This window comes from Pantherophis guttatus, chromosome 3 (genome assembly GCF_059756535.1).
Source record: "Pantherophis guttatus breed Tessera chromosome 3, ASM5975653v1, whole genome shotgun sequence".
NCBI lineage: Eukaryota > Metazoa > Chordata > Lepidosauria > Squamata > Colubridae > Pantherophis > Pantherophis guttatus.
Window position 1 is genome coordinate 134,715,249 of NC_142065.1, and position 19,691 is coordinate 134,734,939.

Sequence of the window (19,691 nt, forward strand, 5' to 3'; positions counted from 1 at the left end):
AGGTTAGGACAATTTTTATTGTAACAGCTATAGTAACAGAATCAGGTCTGAATGAGCTTCGTCTTTCTTCACTTATCTTCATGTGAACTATGGAGAGGTTTATCTGCAGTGTTTTCTCAAATTAGTTTCATGGAAGGGGCTCAAGTCCCACTTATCAGATCATTATCTTGATAGCAGCTCTTCCTCCAGTTCTTCTGAGCTATTCCCTATGTAATCCACAACCATTCACATAATTGCTTGTCCAAGAATATATTGTCATTGCTATTGGGAGAATTTCCAAGAATTTCCCATGTTTAATTGTATTCTTTTTTCCCCCTGAAAAGAAAGTTAATAATCATCAAAATTGCCCTAAAAATAAACCAGTGCCACATTTTCTCTAAATAATAGCAATAACACTTAGACTTATATACTGCTTTACAGTGCTTTTCAGCCCTCTCTAAACGGTTTACAGAGTCAGCATATTGCCCCCAACAATTTACCAACCTCGAAAGGATGGAAGGCTGAGTCAATCTTGAGCCTGGTGAGATTTGAACAGCCAAATTGCAGTCAGCCGGCAGTCAACAGAAGTAGCCTGCAGTACTGCACTCTAATCACTGTGCCACCACAGTTACCGGACTTTATGTTCTTTTTACATAATGTTTCACTTACAACTATCTAGTGACAGTATTTGCAAAGTAGAAATTGAAACCTATGAAAAAATTATCCCAATCCTGTGCCATATATTCTATGTTTTATGTCAAAGGTCTATAATACTTTTACAGGTCCTCCCAAGGAACTTTTAATTTGGCCTACATTTGTGTGAACTGAGATTGCCAATTTGGTGTAATGATTAAGCCATTAGAGTAAAAACCAAGAGACTATGAGTTTTAGTTCCTCCTTAGGCCAAAAAAGAACAACAACCCATAGCTGGATGACCTTGGGCCAGTCTTTATGTCTCAGCTCTGGAAAAAAGGCAATGGCAAACCACATCTGAAAAAAATCTTCCAAAGAAAACTGCAGGGACTAATCCAGATAATTGCCAGGAATAAAAAGAACCTGACTTGAAAGCACCCCCAAAAAAGTTATGAATTGAAGTGATTATGCATATAAGAGGAATGGGACCATTTTCACTTTTAAGCAAATGAGAAATGAAGTGTTGGCAGAAATATCCATCTGGTTCAGTTCCAAGCCAGGAGAAAGATACTGGAAGCATGGAGGCTGATTGGAAAGATGGTTTAATGATGAAGCAGAATCACCAAGCACATGGTTCTGGTGCAGCTGACCACATGGAGTTGAGGGGGGGGATTATACCTTCTCTTGGGCTTTGCACTTGAGCTTCCTGTTCCTGTGTAAGAACATGTATTCTATTGGCTGTTGTCAGACTCCCATGGGGCCATGTAGGGGTTATGTAGGGGTCATAGCTGGCTTTATAGGCAAAGTACAAATCCTAGGTGTTTGTCTGAGCTAAATTTGGTTGAAGTTTGGAGGGTGATGCAATGTCCTTAGGATATTGTGCACTGTAGTGAGCTCTGCTTCTAAATGGTAGTGGGTTAATCCTATTATGTCCTCAAGGGTCATGTCTTAGTCCCATCATCCTGGAGCTGAAGGTCTTTTGTTTTGTAGATAGCCTGTCCCAATTTTTCTCAATGGGCACAAAATACCTGCTGGGGGGAGGGAGCTGGGGCTCTGAGCTTCTGTCTCCCTTAAGATTTTTTATTTCTCTTTTAGGGGAAATGTTTTATTCTGCCTTTTTTTGTAACATTCCTCAAAACGTTTCATTCTTTTAGGAGGGCAGTGGGGGCTTTCCAAAGAAGTAAGTTAGGGAAGGTTAAGACTCATGAAAACAGATGTGAGGAACATGGGACTGGTTTCACGATTGCTCTTAGAATTCTTCTTTAAGTTTCTTGCTCCGTTGCCTGTCTCTGTAGGCTTCCCTATCCTTTCTTTAAATTAGCATCTAGTTATTTACAGTTCAAAAAATCCAAATTCTATGATGAGGCTTGTTTTGTTTATTTCCTTGCATTAAACATCAACAACATTGTAAGTAATTTCAAGGAAAGACAAGAGACTTTCGTTAAGCCAGGCAAAATTTCTCAAGGGGATTATAGTTCCTGAGGAAAAAAAAATAGAGGATTTGTTGAATTGTTTACAGCAAAAAAACAAAAAAGACAATCTCATAGCATCAGGGTGTAACCTCCTTTTTTAAAGCTTTGGTTTGATAAGTGTTCAGGCAGTAACTGCTCTCATTTCAGCTTGTTATTTTTGTATTTTTTATCTAGTCTTCTGCATTTCCAGATTCTACTATTTCATCTTAGAGAACAACTTGTACATTTATTAATCCTTTTTTCTTAATACATGTTTGTGGCCATACAAACATATCTGTGGTATGAAAAGCCTTGAGTAGGCTTCCTCTGAAGAAAAGAATGCTGAATGCACATTTTTAAAAGCAAAAAAAATATTTAAAAAGTTTTGCACACTTACCACTTGTTCCTCTTGATATTTATTTCTGGTCCAAAAATGAACAACACAAATCTTCAAAAATGATACAAAACATCCAATTAATTTCCATTACAGAAGCTTAATTTGTCCTATTTGACTAAATTTGCTGGGAGAATCTTCAGTAACGTAGATACGATGAAACCACTTTGACAGTTGGAGGCAAGGAAGACTCCAGGAATCTCTTGTTGAAGGTGAAAGAAGAGAATGCAGAAAACAATGTAGAGTTCAGTTAAAACAAATGTGAGAATCCGCCCCCCCTCTAGAAGAATGAAATACTTTGGGAAATATTAAAAAAGCAGACTATTATATTTCCCTAAAGAAGAAATGGAGAAACAAGTTTTTAGAGGCAGAAAGCAACACCCAGTCTTTCTTAATAGTCCACAGGAAATGCCAGCACTTAAGGAGATAAAGAGCTTATTGAAAGATGAAGTCAACTATCTAGATGGCTCCATTCATAAGCAAAGCAAATACTGCCGGCAGAAATCCATTCAAGACAGAATATTTCAAAACTTCTTGCAGCAAAGTTTGACAGCTAACAAAAGCAGAATGGTAGGATTAGAACAAGCAGCCCCTCACCCAAGATCCAACATAGGACGAAAACCATTAGCCACAATAGGAATTGCCCAACACCCTTTTAAAAACACAAAGCCCATACTATACAAATCCCAAACTTCAAAGTTACAGAAACTATAAAGATCCATCCACCTATTCATCCATTTGGTCAGCTGTCCCAGAATCTCATGTGGTTGGTGGTTCTGTTTCATCAATAAATGGACCTTCTTTCCAATCAGCCTCCAGCCTCCATTTTATTTCCAGTGCCTTTCTCCAGGCTTGGAACTGAACCAGATGGATATTCCTTCCAACACAAACAAACTGTAAGCAAACAGGCAATACCAGCCAAAATGGCAATAGGTATTCAATTAGTAATTACTATAGTAATATGAAATAGTAATAGACTTTATCTTCCAAGACTCTAGAATTCAAATGGTGATTAAAAGACATGAAATAAAGAGTTATCTGATACATAGGAGAAAGATTAAGACAGATACCAACAAAATATTAAAATGTATAGGCAACAAAGAGACATATTGTCAGTACTACGCTTTTTCCCATTGTAATGTGTCACTGTGATAACTGGGCCATCAGAAATGCTGAGCAAGAGAAAAAAAATGTTGCCTTCAATTTGTGGTAATAGAGGATACAACAGGAACAAATCCTATATTTATAGATGAAGAAAAATCAGACTGCTTATTTGAGGTATTAATAATGAAACTAAATATCCAATGTTTTGGACACATAATGCAAAGGCAAGGTTCAATGGGAAAAAAACTTGATGCTTAGGAAAATTAAAGACAATAAAAAGAGGCTGACATAAGATAATGTACCTAGATGTTATCTCTAATGATACAAATATGAATTTACAAAAACACAAGAAGCAGTTACTGAAAGCCAATCCTTGTAAAATGATATCTATCAGTCACAAAGAATTTGAAGCAACGGAATACTCAATGGTTTTTTGGTTAACAGCATTATATCCACATTATTTGTTTACATAGTTGCTTCCCTTTGGATTAGGTCTTAAAAAAGGAAAAATCCAATTTCCCAAATCTTTACAAATCTTTACTTCATAAATGAAGTTGATTTTCAGCTTTTCTTTGGTTCACAAACATAAAACAAGGCATTCTATTATAGAATGGTCAATACAATGTGTTGCTAAAATCATTTACCTGCTCAGCAGATACAGGATACAATTGCTACTAGATTTTCCTAAAGAAAAATTGAAAGTCAAAGTGAGGTGCAATGGTTCTGTCATGCAAGCTCACTGAGTGACTTTTTAAACAGCCACACTTTTACTCAGTCTAGAATTATTTAGGTTCTAATTGTGGGCAAAGGATTAAAAGAGAGACCTGGGAATTGCATATACAAGGATTCAGTGTACCTAGATCTCCCTCCTGGGGAGGTAGTTTATAACAAAACACCTGAATTTAAGGAATGTAATCTAGCCTGTCTGGTTTAGGTCCAGGAAACTGCCTTCCAACCTTGTTCTGGTATCTTGAGATCCTCTGAGACGCTCTCTGATTTTCAAGGTAGCTCACTTTGATTTTTCTTCTAATTTATCTCTCTGAGATCTCTGAAAGAATTGCATTAATTGCATTAATGGGTGGAAGTAACATGCACTGTAGGTCTTCCTCAGGGTTCATCTGTTTTGCCTATTCCACCACATAATATCACTCCTCAGGTATTAGCTAGCTCTCATTTGTTTCATATGGGTATACTTCCCCAATTTTAACTCATATTTTGTCATTCTGACTACTCTGGATATTTATGATTTTTACAACTGTCATAAACATACCATGGAACATAGCATTGGACAAATCATCAGGAAGATTGGTGGCAGTTGTAGAAATCACTGAGAAGATCAAGAGGGGATGGGCTGGTAGGAAGATGCTGAAAAGAGCAGGTAGGCAGATTGCTAATATTGGCAACTGGAGTGAGAAGACATTGGTAAAACAGTGGCCTGAAGGAGGGGAATTGGAAGATCTAGGTGGCAGCATGAGAAAGCATTAATAAGATTATGGATATATCCAAACCAGTTGTTACTAATTGATATCATTTCTATATCCTTTACTTCTCTGAATTCAATCCTGATTCCTTTGAGCAGGCATAGGATTTAGTGGTTTAGATTATCCTTTTCAACTCTATTGCATCAATGAAAAATATGCCTCCTTGTTGAAAATGCACTGAGGAACTCAGTGTCCACCTTCAAATACCTTAGAGCAAGAATCTTGTACAACATACCCAGCACTCTCAAATTATTAGAAACCAAGCTGTTAACACAATTTCTCTATGGCAGGGGTCAGCAACCTGTGGCTCCAGAGCAGCATGCAGCTCTTTGGGCCCTCTGCTGTGGCTCCCTGTCAGGTGATCCCACCACTGGCTGGCCCCACCCCTTGCCCTCCCCTCCCAGTCACTCCTCGCCTGGCCTGAGAAAGTAAGGGCGATGGCGGGGGATGGAGAAACAGCCAGGGCAGAGACAGAGAGATACAGAGAGAGGGGGAGAGAGAGAGACATAGAGAGATACAGTGAGAGAGGGAGGGGGAGCGGGAAGGAGGGGGGGAGAGAGAGATGTCAAAAGGATTTTGTGGTTCCTGGAGTTTTTTAACAACTGGTTCTCTGCCCTAATGACCAGCTGAGTAGGCGTGGCTAGGGGGGGTCATGTGACTGGTGGAAGTGAGTGACATTGAGTTGGCCACGCCCACCCAGGTTTTGTGGCTCCCGGTGTTTTCTTTTCTGTGGGAAACGAGTCCAAATGGCTCTTTGAGTATTTAAGGTTGCAGACCCCTGCTCTATGGTATCCAGCTGGGGACCTTTTCTAATTGTGTACTGGTAGAACTAGAACCATGCAAATTTCTAAGAGTAGCTCTTCAAGTCCCTTCAGTGCAGCCTTGTAACTGAAAGTAGGCTAAACAAAAGTGGAGGCTAGAGTGTGAGAAGACATCCTCAATTGTTCGCTAAAATTATTTTTTTTCTTTTCCCTGGCCTTGCCACAGTAAATATGAGCTACGACTTTCAAGTCACATAGAAATAGGCAGGGACAGCTAAAATCTCATCTACGAGTTTCTCTCCAGGTCTCCTACTCAGCATGGAGATTGAGCAGGCAAAGCATTTATTATTAAACAGCAAATAAGAGCTACAGTGTGTCAGTCAGATCTAGCCAGGGCTCCAAACTTTCTTTGCAGTAAATCCAACAAATATTCTGCTTTCTCCATGGCTTACTCAACTAAATTGGAAATCCTGAAGCACAGAAATGCCTTTACTCTGGCACAATGTCACATCCTCCCCTCAACTATGCTCAAAGGCTGATATAGGAAGGCTCCATACTGGGAGCAACGATACCCCTGCAGCTCTGGAACTAGAGAAATAACAGAGAATGTTATAGTACAAGCTTCTTGAGTGCTTGTCCTATAGAGACACTTACACTAGTCTTATCTTACCACTAAATATCCAGGACACTTTTATGTTACCCTGTTGTTTGAGATGCTACCCTTGCATACCACATTACCATTTCTGTACAGCAGTGTTCAAAATTGGTTGGATGCTGATTTTGGCTTGTGTCTGAAACTCAGCCCTATAAAATAGTTTTACGGGTACCTAGTTTGTCGTAGTGGGATTCTTTGTAACTTGATAGTCTTCCCCATACTAACTCTCTATATTCCATTACACCATCTAACACTTCCACCCTCCTTTTTAGATTCTCATTTTTTATATCTTTTTATCACACACACATACACACTGTCTCACCTTTTATAACTTTTAGGTTTTTATTTTTCATATTTAAAAAGAATCTCACTCTCATTCTATCTTATCTGTCTGTCTGTCTGTCTGTCTATCTGTCTGTCTGTCCTCTATCTATCATCTACTGCAGTGTACACCCACCTCCTGATGCTGCCTTGTGCTCAAAATAAAGTTTGGTATGGTATGGTGTGGTATAGTGTGGTGTGTGGTGTAGTATGGTATGGCATGGCATGGCATAGTACAGTACGGTACGGTACGGTACAGTACGGTACGATACAGTATGGTATGGTATGGTATGGTATGATGTGTACCAGTGGTGGAATTCAAATTTTTTTACTACCGATTCTGTGGGCATGGCTTGGTGGCTGTAGCAGGGGAAGGATACTGCAAAATCTCCATTCCCTCCCCGCTCCTGAGGGAAGGATATTGCAAAATCTCCATTCCCACCCCATTCTGGGGCCAGCCAGAGGTGGTATTTGCTAGTTCTCCGGACTACTCAAAATTTCCGCTACAGAACCTGTCAGAATCTGCTGAATAGCACCCTTGATGGGTACTATGCTTATGACTTTAGTCAATTAAAACTGGTATTTGTTTATGTATGTTAACTTTATACACTTTTGATGTACTCTATACTTGGGTGAGGATTACATATTGTTCCTCAGTGGTAGTAGCTGTCATATCATCTGCAATGATTTTCATGTCTTATACTCTCAAGATACTTTTGTTGGAGTAATTCAATTGTTGGTTTCATGTCAAAAGGTAATCTACTGAAATTATGTGTTGTTTAATATGCAGAATTCTGCCAACTTTTTCTCCAGCTCTTCTTGTTATTAACTATCCTTTCAATAGAAATGAGTGATTTTTTTTCTTACCTGAATCAGGATTTTTACAATGTCATAATATCTTGTTGAGGTGCATAGGGCCTAATAAATACAAAATGATCTGTCCTTTTTCTGGATAATTACATGGTTATTTTTCCATGGACTTAACAAGAACTTTCCTGATATTTCTCTCACTTTCTCCAAATAATCTATAGTTGTCTTCAACCACAATATATCAGAAATTTATTTAGTTATGCATTATTTGAGATATCTCAGGTACACATGAATATGGCTGTCAAGAAAACATTAAAATTAAGTCCTTCAAATACTTCTAGATGTATCCTCTGATGATGTTTTTTAGTCTTTAGGTTGTAAAATGCTATTTCATGGATCACATGGATATGATGAAGGATAACATAAAGTGCTTTACACAACAGGGGAGCTTTTAATACTTTATGGTACAAAGACCTTCTTTGACCTTCTTTGTCAGTTATTTTGAAAATATTCTTTATTGCTGCCTTTGGCCTAATCCTGGCCCTGAGTATTCAAGAGTATACTTTTTGTAAAAACTTTTTGAACATGTAATGGTAAGGAAGGATAATATAGTTTGCATCACAGTTAAGTGTGAAAGATAAAATTAAGATTACAACACAACAGCAAAAAAAATAACAGAGCAGATTTTTGTTCTGTATCCCAATATTGTGTCACTGCAATAACAAAAAATAAAAATAAAAATCTACATCCTTTTTCCAGCTCAAACTTACACATTTCTTCAAGATTTTGCAAAATCATTTTGCACTCCAAATTTATGTTGTATCAAAACTGGACCTTGTTTGACCTTGGGATTATGTTGACAACTTTTGCTGAGAGTCAATATGTACTACTAAATACTTTGTCAGGGATTTCTAGGTCTTTTACACTTTTAACAATTGTGCAAATTGTTGTAAATCTCTAAAATCCAATATATTTCAGCAGTTTGAAAATCTTCTGGGTTTTTTTTTTTTATTTGTACTTGGCCATTGTGAAATATATGAGGAATTTTCAGCTTTCTCTAAACCAGGGAGCATCTTCTCTAGTTCTAAATTGTTACTCAAGTGCAGTTCTGAAGAATGGTATTAATTTTGCACTAAGCTGTTTCTGACAAAAACAACAACAACAACAACAACCCCCAAACATTATCAAATAACTGTTTTTAATTTACCAAAAATATACCCCAACTGAAAGTGTGCTATTATCTAGGATGTAGGATCCAAACCTACATGTCTCTCCATCTACAATGGATGAATCACTCTCAAGAGTTAGTGAACTCAAACGTTTTTCTAATATGTAGCATCAATTATCAAAGTTTATTTAGTCTGCAACTGATTATAGTGGGCTTTGCTTACCACTTATAAAAACAAGAGAATGATAAATTGTCCCTGTAAAGTAATATCCTTGCCCCCTTCCATCCCACCCTCCCTCCCTCCCTCTCCCTCCCTCCCTCCCTCCCTCCCTCCCTTCCTTCCTTCCTTAATACAGGTTTTAAAAAACATAATCCAAATAATGTAATGTAGGTTTAATGTGACATAAAATTCATAAAACTAAAATATATTAACTTTAATGGTTGTAAATACTTGCTTAGCAGGTTTACGTGAATAATACACAAGAACATAGGAAGAGAAGCAAACACAGCATGAATTTCTCTTTAATATTCTTTCTAATCTACTAGTTCATTCCTATTTCAAATATTCAATGCAGATATGCATGCACACATATAGAACCAGAAAAACAGTAACATTCCCCTCCCCCACATGGAACTGTGCAAACATACCTCAATTGCTGAGGTAGATTTGCATAAGTGAGTGACACTTCCAATATTTGGAATATGTGTGCGATGTCTTCAGTTTACATTAATAGCATTATTTTCCAGTGGTCTGTTTATTTTTATTTATTTATTTGCAAAGATTCTCAACTAACTTCCAGCAATGTATAACTCCCCAAATCCATAATTTAGGTTAAAGAAACATACCAAGCAAAATTAAAACCATGTTTATATACTATAAAACAACCATACACACCGGGAGTCAAACATTCCCCAAATAACAGGAGCAGAGGAAGATTTCTTATCCAATCATCCCTTTTGTTTCACTGGATGCTGTCAAACATTTTTTTCTATATGTTCGACACACTCATACTCAACTAATTGTACTTCTAGTGCTTTCTCTTTCAGATATAGCATTTGCACATTTACTTAACAGTAAATCCCGCTAAATTCACTTGGGTGATGATGCATTTTGTAACTGATGTTCTTCTATATATTCCCTGCCATTTAAGCATCATTTTTTCTGATCATTCCATGTTTCTAGCAGCTGCTAATCATCCCAAATCAAGCAGATCAGTTTGCTTGGATAATATTCCAAGAATGTTTTTGGAAGCTTATATATATAAATTACACTATCCATTCACAGGATCTTATGAGCCAGAAAGGAAGGGAAATGGAGACAGAATATGCATTATGACTTGTCACACTGTTTAAATTTCATTTTGTCCTGAGAGTGTTTCAGAGGTTAAAAAAATTGCAAGATAAAACAGGAATATCATTTTACTCTGTTAAAGACAACTATTAGTCATGTCCTGAGCAAATAGGGATTTATGACTCAGACATAATTCTTCCAAATATGCCGGCTGTTCATAAAAGGCAGAGATATATGACTCAAAAATAACATTGAGACAGGAATAATTTTACACTTCACTTTGCAACGTTGACTTGCCTCCAAAATATATGGCAAAATCTCCATGCTTTATGAATAGGTTTCTGTCAAGACTGCAGATTTACAGCTCACACTTCTAAATCAAGTGAATCTCTTAAATAAGAGAGAGATCAGCACAGATAGGAAGGAAATGCATATATAATACATGATCATTATTTCAAGTATCTGACTACGCCTCTTAGTTTGAGAAAGAGGACGTGGTCCTTGCAAATTGGTTAAGTTGCCCTTTTGTTGCCAGGTGCAAATGCCAGGTGCAGAGCATCAGAGAGTTCAGAGTGTTTTAAGTTCAGATAACAGGACTTCCGAGCCAGTTTGGTATGGTAGTTAAGGCATCAAGCTAGAACAGGGGTGTCAAACTCAATTTCATTGAGGGACACATCAGGGTTGTGTTTGACCTCAGAGGGCCGGGTGGGCATGGCCAGTGTGAGCATGTTGAGCCAGCTCGACATCACTCATGTTGGGGGCACCTGTGGTGGCCTGAGTGTTCTGCCAGCAAAAATGGAGCTCGGAAGGGCTGCATGTGGCCCTCCTGAACTCTGTTTTTGCTGGCAGAGGGTTGCAGGAGGCTGTCACAGCTGAAAACAGAGCTTGGGAGGACCACACATGGCCCTACTGAGCTCCATTTTCAGTGGCAGAGGCACCATGGGCTGGTCCTTTGCTGTTTTCAGGGTGGCCCTGTGGGCCAGATCCAGTGGTGAAATGTAAAATGAGTTACTACCAGTTCTGTGGGTATGGCTTGGTGGTAGTGGTGGGGGGAGGTAATGTGACTGGGTGGGCATGGCCAACTTTTTATTTTTTAACTTTTAAAAGCATTTTTTCTACAACATCTTTGGCTGAAGAGATTGCAGAAAAAAATGCTTTTAAAAGCCTCTGAAAATCCGGCAACTCAGCTGGGATCGTCAGAGGCTTTTAAAAGCATTTTCTTCTACAACTTCTTTGGCCGAAGAGGTTGCAGAAAAAAAATGCTTTTAAAAGCCTCTGATGATCCCAGCTGAGCCGCACGATCATCAGAGGCTTTTTTTTTTACTTTTAAAAGATCTGGCCTGTGGGCCTTGAGTTGGCACCCTTGAGCTAGAAAATGAGAGGCCATGAGTTCTGGTCCTGCCTTAGGTAAAAAGGCAACTGGAAAGGAGGCAATGACAAATAACTTCTGAAATAATTGCAGGGTTTTATTATTTAGTCTGGGAAGTTATCAGGTGTCAACATAGACTTGAATGCAAAAAAATAATGTAGCTTGGATAAAGGAAGTGGAGAACTTAAAAAAAGAAGATAAAATGAAATAATTGTAATAGCAGCAGAAATGGTGGAGAAAAGGGCAAGGAAGATGAAGGACTGGTCTGCAAAAGGTGAATATGAACTGCATGGTTTTTCAGATTTTGAAATTGGTGTAGGAGCGGGTGTAGTCAAATGGCATCTCCTTGAAAATAAACTCTTTAGAGCTGAACAGAAAGGAAACTACCCAAATATCAGAGACCAAAAGTTCAGCTCCTAACTGACTGGATGATTTTGGAAAACTACAAGAGAAGGAAGACCAACTTGAATTGTTTGGATTGATTACAAGAAGGCATTTGATTCCCTGCTACTTGATTGGATAATCAGGGAATCAAATGCCTTCTTGTGATAATTGATCCTGAATAATCAAGTGCCTAGAAATAACAGAGTCAGGAGAAACGTCAGAAGCTTTCTGCAAAGATCAATGGAAGACATGGTTGCTGGTTAATGGTGATAGATTGGCGAGGTTAACTTTAAGAGAAAAATCTTTCAAGAAGAGTCACTATCACTACTACTATTTGTCACTCTACTGATTCATAGTCAGGCTATGGAGATCAAACATGTAAAACATCTGCCAGGCTATCTCACCTTCTTTATATAAACAATCTGAAGGTGTATAGAAAAACATGATCTGAAATGAAATTTCTGCTCATGGTCCAAATTTGTAACCAAGAAATTGCTATGGAGTGTGGACTTGGAAAATGTGCTGCTCTTATCAATAATAGGGGGAAAATAGTGAAAACTGAAAGAATCCAGTTGCCCTATGGAAATAACATCTGGATGATGAAGATCATTTCAAATACCTAGGCATCCTTCAGGATGGAAATATCAATCATACCAGTGGTGAAATCTAAAATTTGTTACTACTGGTTCTGTGGGAGTGGCTTGTTGGGGAGGGGTAATGTGACTGGGTGGGTGTGGCCAATTTTTTTTCTTTTAAAACCATTTTTTCTACAAAAATGCTTTCAAAAGGCTCTGATGATCCCAGCTGAGTTGCCTGATCGGCAGAGGCTTTTTTTCTTTTAAAGCCTCTGCTGATTAGGCAACTCAGCTTGGATCGTCAGAGGCTTTTAAAAGAAAAAAAGCCTCTGCCGATCAAGCAACTCAGCTGGGATAATCAGCTGACGATCCCTTTGACGATCCCAGCTGAGCCGCGCAATCATCAGAGGCTTTTTTTTTTTTAACTTTTAAAAGCATTTCGGCTGAAGAGGTTGTAGAAAAAATGCTTTTAAAAATTAAAAGAAAAAGCCTCTGATGATTGTGCGGCTCAGCTGGGCATGGGGGGGGGAGCAGGGATTTTTGCTACCGGTTCTCCGAACCACCCACCTCCATCACTACCGGATCAGGTGATCCAGTCCGAACCAGGAGCATTTCACCCCTGAATCATACTCAAGTCAAGAAGAAGATGAATTGTGAATGCATCAAATGAGTGAAGAAGATCTTAAGGTTCAAACTTAGTGGCAGAAAAATCATCAAGGCAATTAACACCTCAGCAGTTATTAGAGATATTCCTGGAACAATGGACTAGAGTCAAGTGAACTATAAGCCCTGGATATGAAGACCGGAAACATAATGACAATGAATCAGGCTTTTCATCCACACACAATGTTGACCAACTCTACTTACCACGGAGTATAGGTGAGGAAGCAATGTTGCAAGTACATCAAACAGTTGAAGAAGAAGAAAAGACATTGGAAGAATATCTGAAGGACAGTGAAAAAGATGCATTGAAGCTAGTATTTATTTATTTAAATAATAAATTATTGCAGGATGGGGAGAAGCAGGAGCAATTGTGCTTATTTTTTCAGATTTTTTCATTTTTTTGAAAAAAAATTACTCACTTATAGCATTTTGCTTTTACCCTCCCATTTTCATTTTACATGTTTGTGGTTATTAGTTTGAAAGTGTGTTCATTAGGAATTTGTACATGTAGACCCGTTTCACTGCAGAACATTTTAGAAAAAAATATCCAGACTTTGCAATGTTGCCTAGTCACCTGCTCATTCCACAAAATTCTGCTGATATTAAAACTGTATTTATTTCAACTGTTTTTACATTGCTTTAGTTGACAAAAATATAAATATTTGTAAGATTAAAGCCTAGGAATTGAGCATTCCATTTCCACAGAATTGCTACTCTAAGCAAGTCACACTGCTCTGAGTAGACTAAGATCTAAAACTGGAATGAAAATGGAGCAGATCTGGCTTTGGTATACCTTAAGACCAATTTAGCATCAACAGGTTTCAGAGACATTTCTTTGAGTCCTCTTAAGTTTCCTGATCTACCTGACTTTACAGTATTTTTATTTTTTTAAAGAGCTAATAAATAAGAAAGTAATCTGATGCAAAACCAACCCTCTACTGTCTTTAATTCCAAGACATTCTTTATAAAAATGATAGAAGTATATCATGAATCCACTGGGAATGGAAAATTTAAATTACTTACTAATAAGGTCATGGTGAAATTATTTTACATCCTTAGTGCATAGAGTTTCAAGTTCAGCAGAACAAAAATGATAAAAATATAGAATGAGTCATTATTTATGGCAGACAGGAATGGAGAAATAATCAAGGACAATGAAGTTCTGGGAATCTGAGTAAGGAAAAAATAAGTATTTCCTTACTTTACAGATAACTTGATCATGGCTTTTACTCACCCTCTTCATTTTCCTAGCAGATAATGGAGAAAGTCATTTAAACCCTTTATCTATACAAGACAGTAATATCCATTCCCCCTCATCAAAGACTGCTCCCAATGCCATGCTATAATAGCACTCCAACCTCAAAATAAAGTGGAAAACTTTTTGAAATGAATAAATAGGTCAGAATTCTCTCTTCAAATATTTTACCCTTTCTAATGCTGAGTTTTTCACATCTCTTACCAAATCCCCTTGGAAATAAAAGACACTCATATCTGCTCACAAGTAATTCACAAATGGCATTATAAATTTCATATCCTGATTTTTTTCCCTTCTGTCCAGTAGGTTTTACATATATGTCTGTGCTGAGTGCTATCTATGTACTCCTCTTTAAAGAGTTTATTGCTTCTGGTTCATATTAATTTTACAAGGTTCAGGGAGCAAACTGTTACACACCATTATATTTCAAGGATAAAGTTCAGAAATTTGGGACTGGACAAATTCATACCCAGTTATTGCTGTGGGGCAGCAATAGGAAATCTCCTCCTATTTAATAGACAGATGTTTGGCCATATTGCTTATCATCCTTTTAAAAACCAAGGGAAGGGAAACTTGAATTTTCATCTCATTTTGTCATGGAAAATTCAGAAGTACAGAGCACAACCCTGAGGAGAAAAACTATGTTTATTGCTAGGATCTTTGGGTTTGCAAGAAAGGGAGATCCTGAACAATGGGAAAACAAAGGTTTTTAATAGAAGTTGAGGGCTATAAGATGGGAAATTGTAGAGATTTGATTGCTGGCAATTTTTGGAGAAGCTAGACAGGCTCTTGTTCCTGAATTTGGGATTGCTTCTGTTGTGAGGCAAACCTGCCCTTTAAGGAGCAGCACCAGAGACCTCATTAAAGAAGAGGAATATTGGAGTCATCAGGCTGATTGAGAATGGAATATTGAGCTTTCTCTATATGGCAATTGTCTTGTTAGGGCTGCCCTTGGATTCTACTGTGAGCTGGTGAGGAGGTTTCTATCCATTAGTTTATATAAGGTGGATGGAGAGAAGGGTAGGGTCAATTGGGGATAATAGGATCAGAGATGAGCTGGGTTTGATAATTGTTACTTTAACCATTTAGTCGTGTCCAATTCTTGCCAACTTTATAGGCAACTGCTCTCCATCTTACCTTGTCAAGCACAGCTTCTTTCAATTGTTGGATGTTCAACTTCGTATCAGCCAGGGAGGAAAAGAATGAGTTCTCTATTTTATTCACTATATTTATTTTCTCCCCCACAGGGTTAGTATGTACAGTATTATGGAAACATTTGGTACATCGTTTTAAAGAAAGCAAATAATAGTTTTGACAACAAAATTCATTTTCAAACAATGCATTTTGTTATCTCAGAAGATCATCAAGCCCAGGTTCTTTACTTAAATCCAGAATCTAAAATGACCTAACCAAAGAGAGAGGCAATTGGTGAAGGTAGGTTCATGGTAGGGGTGAAATCCAGCAGGTTCTGACAAGTTCTGGAGAACCGGTAGCGGAAATTTTGAGTAGTTTGGAGAACCGGTAGCGGAATTTTTGAGTAGTTCGGAGAACCAGCAAATACCACCTCTAGCTGGCCCCAGAGTGGGGTGGGAATGGAGATTTTGCAATATCCTTCCCCGAGGAGTGGGGTGGGAATGGAGATTTTGCAGTATTCTTCCCCTGCCATGCCCAACAAGCCACATCCCCAAGCCACACTATGCCCTAGCCACGCCTACAGAACCGATAGTAAAAAAAAAATTGGATTTCACCATTGGTTCATGGCTTGATGGACATCCAATGGCCTTGGGGACATGTGGCTTAAGTTCCTTCTCCTTCCTGCACACCATTTTTTCAGGGTGTAGGGAGTAATTTGCCTATTCTTTTCAGTTCATTTAATAAAGCAAATATTACAGATTAAAGCTCAAACTTCTTTGATATGTATGGCTGGTTTCAGTAATTGTTCAAGGCTGCAGAGAATTTGTCATCTATCCTGGTTCTTTATTTTCCAATAGTAAGGCATTGGCCTATCTTAAAAGAGGTGTTTTTAAATAGCAGTCTTTTGTGCTTTTTCTTTCTTGCAGAGATATTTGCATCTACTCCATTTTCAGATGAATGAAATGCCTCTAATCCACTGAGGTTATGTAATTGCATTTTTTAAAGAACTCATTTTGCACTCCCTTTTCATAATAATTATTAAAGTAGTTTCTTTTTCTCTAGACACATTCCTGCCTCTTATATAAATGTTGGCGATATAGACTTGCTAGAGCTGGCATTCAGGAAATTTGTAATGGTTTATCATTATTTCCAAGGATATGCAAATCCTTTATGTTTTCTTTTGTATGGTCTGTTGCTTCCCTTTCCAGGCAGAATCAGCAAGGTTAAGATGCAGTGAATTCAGACAACTCTGCTGTGTGATTTTCAAAAGATCTTGAAAATGAACTAGGTCTTTCAATCTGTGATACTACATGGGTTGTAACTGAAATTTCATTTTATATATTATGCTAAAAGTGATCTTTGAATTTGGAATGTCCTACTTCACTTTGCTTAGCAAATGCTGCATCTGTTTGAACACAAAAGCTTCCTGAATGAAAAGAGCAAGCTTTGCTATTATTATTTTTTTAATACGATGTCTTACTTTACCAGCAGGAAAAAAGCTGCTTATATTTAAATGTGGAAAAACACTGTGATATTTTCTAACATGTTATCTGAACTGGTACAGTACAGAATTATAAGCATCAGTTTGCCATCTCCATTTCCATTTTAAAACATGAATTGTCTCTAATTCTAGTTGCATTCTCTTCAGGGTGCAAATAATTCCACTCGTTTTTAGATTAGCATGGAATAAAAAGGAATACATTCAGTTACTTAACTGCACAGTTTTGTGTAAGCTACTCAGAAATAATTTACACAAAAATCCCAGAATAAGATTACAATCTTGCATATATAGTGTGTCCTAGAGAGACAATCCCAAAGAATCCATTAATTTCTGATGGTGTATGCATAGGCTTTCTGTCAAGTGCAGGAAATCAAATGTCCATGCAGTACAAATGAATATAGGCTCATTGTATTCTAATATTTTAACAAAAATCTGAACTACTAATGGTCAAACCAAATTGGTGGTAGATAAAAGTCAATGGAATTCAAGGTGGGCTGAACTTAGATTGTTTGTGGGTGTGAAGGGACTTGAAACTGATGATGCATTTGACCTCTCCTTCGGGCTCAGCCAGGTCACCTTCTACATCACCTACCCCTCTTCCACCTTAGTTTCCTTCTTCCATGGGTTTGTCAATGCTGCTTTCCCCCTCCTGCATTGATTCTTTGAAGTCCAAGTTCTCAGAGGAACTTGGCATAGGTGGAAGGGAAGTGGTTTCAAAGGAATCTGAATTTCCCTCATCTGAAGGATTTGGTGAGCCAGGTGGTGGTTGCTGAAAAAAATCATTAAAGGTCCTTTCTGTCCCCTGCCCAGGAGTTGAAGACTAGACATGGAAGGCCCATCTGGCAGTGGAGTTGATTAAGAGGCTGAGGGAAACTAGAGATCTGTTCTTAAGAAACTCCCCTGGTCAGGTGCTGATGAACACTTCACACTGGACTAGGAATGTTCTCATCTTGTCAGACTCATGTTGTACTGTAGAACATGGTGTAGAGCATGGTGTAGAGCATGGTGTCTATTAGCAGTAGGCCTTGGGCAGTTGTGGCAGATTGTTGAGGTTGCTATGGAGACATTTGTTGAGTCAGGATTTGTATTTGCTGAAGTATCTGAAACACATTGGTCACTAAATTCTTCATCTCATCTTCCATACTGTCTTGGCACCTGCTGAGAGTGTTAAGTCTGGTTGGCTGTTGTAGCTGCAGCTCTGGGATCTGAAACCATGGCTTAGATATCTTAGAGTTCATGAAAATGTTTGGTGTTGAGGAGAGTTCATATTAATGTCCAGTGCAGGAAATCAGGAGTCCAGGCAATACAAATGAATGTAGGTTTATTGTATGCTAATGGTATCTATAAGAATCTGAATTACTAATGATCAAAGCAGATTGGCAGTAGATAAAAGTCAATGGAATTCAAGATAGGCTGGACTTATATTTCTTGTGGGCAGAAAGGGACTTGAGACTGATGATGCATTTGACCTTTCCTCAAACAGGTTATCTTCTATATTCTTTCAAATCCTAAGGATTTATTTTTTATTTATCTGCAGTAGTGTCCCTCCAGACAATTTACAAGTCTTTAGGAAATGTAAAGCCTTTTTAAGTTAAAGGTTTTTTTAACATTTTTTTAAATCAATGGCATTTATCAAATAGTTTAAAATATCATCATTAAAAACAGAAATATTTTTTTACTATCTGATATACTACAGTCAATTATTTATCTAAAGGCTAAATATTTAACAACTATTACTACAATCATTCACTGGGAAGGTCAGCATGCAGATAGATGATATGGATAACATAAATTCTAGAAAATGATATCATGCATACTTTGCCACATTTCAAATATCCCAGTGTTAATATTGTAGCAGGATCAGCAGTGGACCAATTGAACATTTAATTTTAAATACTGAATTAATAGCAAATGTCATAAAGTGTAATAATAAATATTTTGCCTCAATACCTTTTCTCCCTGAAGTAATCTGGATTTATTATTTTCTTGAATTCTTTCTAAGGTTGTCAAAATAAAGTCCACCAATCTCTTTGTTTCAACCCTTGTTTTCAAATTTCCAAATTTCTATCTAGAGCTATGAAGAGAAGACAAAAGAGTTTTCATACAACTAACTATCAATTCCCTTCTCTAGTGATTCTAAACATACATCTCCAGTGCTGACAAGTACATTAATTTCATTCTGCAGTGTATAGGAAAAGTATTGTAATTTTTCTTGTAAAAATCCAAGATTCAATAATTTCTTAATTCCCAGTCTCCGTTATCCCTCAATTAAATTTCACAAGTGTTTAATCTGCAACTGAAACTTACATTAAATACTCATAAGGAATTCAGGAAAATAATTGTATTTGTTTATTCATTTATTTATATCCCACCTTTATTATTTTCACAAACAACTCAAGGCACTGAAGATATCCAACACACCTTCCTGCTCCTATTTTCCCCACAATCACAGCCCAGTGCATGATTTGGGCTGAGCGAGAGTGACTGGCCCAAGGCCACCCAGCTATGTTTCAAAGCTGAGGTGGGATATGAATTTATGATCTCTAGCTTTCTAGCCTTGTGCCTTAACCACTGCACTTCTGTATCTGCAAAAAAATACTTAGTAGAACAAGGCTCATATTAACCTACCAAACTGATTACTGGGTCCTCTTTATAAGAAGACTGATGAGAGCACAATGTCATTCAGTCTTGTTAAAACCACCCTGTCAGAGTTTGTTGTAGCAATCAAATCCAGAAAGCACACACAAGTAACTGATTCAGCA

At 37.7% G+C, this 19,691-nt stretch overlaps 2 long non-coding RNA genes across 3 annotated transcripts in view; one reads left to right on the top strand and one right to left on the bottom strand.

The window, feature by feature from the left end:
• On the bottom strand, positions 1-18,933 carry LOC132711632 (uncharacterized). Its single transcript, XR_015733256.1, has 4 exons — positions 18,880-18,933; positions 3,184-3,334; positions 2,461-2,659; positions 1-315 (listed from the first exon to the last, which is right to left on the bottom strand). It is a non-coding gene; the product is annotated as an uncharacterized LOC132711632 (long non-coding RNA).
• LOC117662513 (uncharacterized) overlaps positions 18,052-19,691 on the top strand; it is a 17,499-nt gene continuing 15,859 nt past the window's right edge. For both annotated transcript variants that reach the window (XR_004590448.3, XR_004590447.3), the window contains exon 1: positions 18,052-18,244. This is a non-coding gene — a long non-coding RNA (uncharacterized LOC117662513). The remainder of the gene's footprint in view (positions 18,245-19,691) is intronic.